At 47.6% G+C, this 1,072-nt stretch overlaps 2 non-coding genes across 2 annotated transcripts; both read left to right on the forward strand.

The window, feature by feature from the left end:
• The first annotated feature begins 392 nt into the window (after nt 1–392).
• On the forward strand, nt 393–465 carry Pmar_PMAR007976. The gene has a single exon. It is a non-coding gene; the product is annotated as a tRNA-Glu (tRNA).
• A 122-nt stretch (nt 466–587) lies between these two features.
• Nucleotides 588–658, forward strand: Pmar_PMAR007977. Its single transcript has one exon. It is a non-coding gene; the product is annotated as a tRNA-Gly (tRNA).
• The last annotated feature ends 414 nt before the right edge of the window (nt 659–1,072 follow it).

Raw genomic sequence — 1,072 nt, forward strand, 5'->3', positions numbered from 1 at the left:
ACAGTAATCAGTCCAATGCTGTAGCCAGTTTAAGGCATCACTCCGTATACATCTCATTTGCGGTTATTTACGGAATTGATGGTATTCTCATACAAGCAATTAGTGGTGATTGGTGACACAGAATAACCGTGAATAGAAAAGGTTATTGGATAACTTTTCTTCACCATTTTCGGGACGGAGTCACCGTTATCTTGTCCTTAACTCATTGCATCTAAAGTAAGGGATTGGGGGAGGATCAACAAGTCAAGCGGGTCAAAATGAGTTTTTGGGTGACACACGGGTGGCCAATTGCACGGTGGTCAATCGGTCCTGCTAAATTCTAGCTAGCGACGATTATTCGATCCAATGGAGCTTGGGAGGATCGAACCCACGGTCTGCTGGAGTGCGGAAGTTCCGATGTAGTCTAGCTGGTTAGGATTCGTGGTTTTCACCCACGCGACCGGGGTTCGAGTCCCCGCATCGGAATTCACTTATTAAAGGGTTGAATCTATGGAATCAACTTGATGCATTCTACAATTTTAGTGTTCAGTCAATAGATTCACAGTCGATCTTGAGAGCGGGAGAGGGAGAAATTACTTCACCGGTTCGCATCATTGGTCTAGTGGTAGAATACAACGTTGCCATCGTTGTGACCCGAGTTCGATTCTCGGATGATGCAGGTTTTTATTGGCCCCTTCCGACCCCTGCGCAATGTTTCCGAGCGCATCAGGTTGAACGCGGGGTTTGACTGATCTTCGCCAAGCTAGGCATGCTGGTCGTTTCAGCTGGCTAATAAGTTCACGGCGAACAACCTTGTCCATGGGGCGTGGGGAATAGAATTCGAAATGGTGTTGGGAGGTGAGTAGCCATGAAAAAGGGTCATCACTGACATTCACCTTTCGGTTGCAGTCGAGTGAGAGGACCTGATATTTACCTTGAGCCAAACGGCTACGGTGATATATATAGTTTGGAATTGCGGTCGTGTTGGTTGCGTAAACTTCCTGCGGCGCCACTTGATTCCGAGTCCTAACCTGTGCTTCGTATGATCATGGTGTGTACCCGCTGGGTAGCGATTTCCATTACTAGGAGCCTC

Source organism: Perkinsus marinus, assembly GCF_000006405.1.
Source record: "Perkinsus marinus ATCC 50983 genomic scaffold scf_1104296960698, whole genome shotgun sequence".
NCBI classification, from domain to species: Eukaryota; Perkinsozoa; order Perkinsida; family Perkinsidae; genus Perkinsus; species Perkinsus marinus.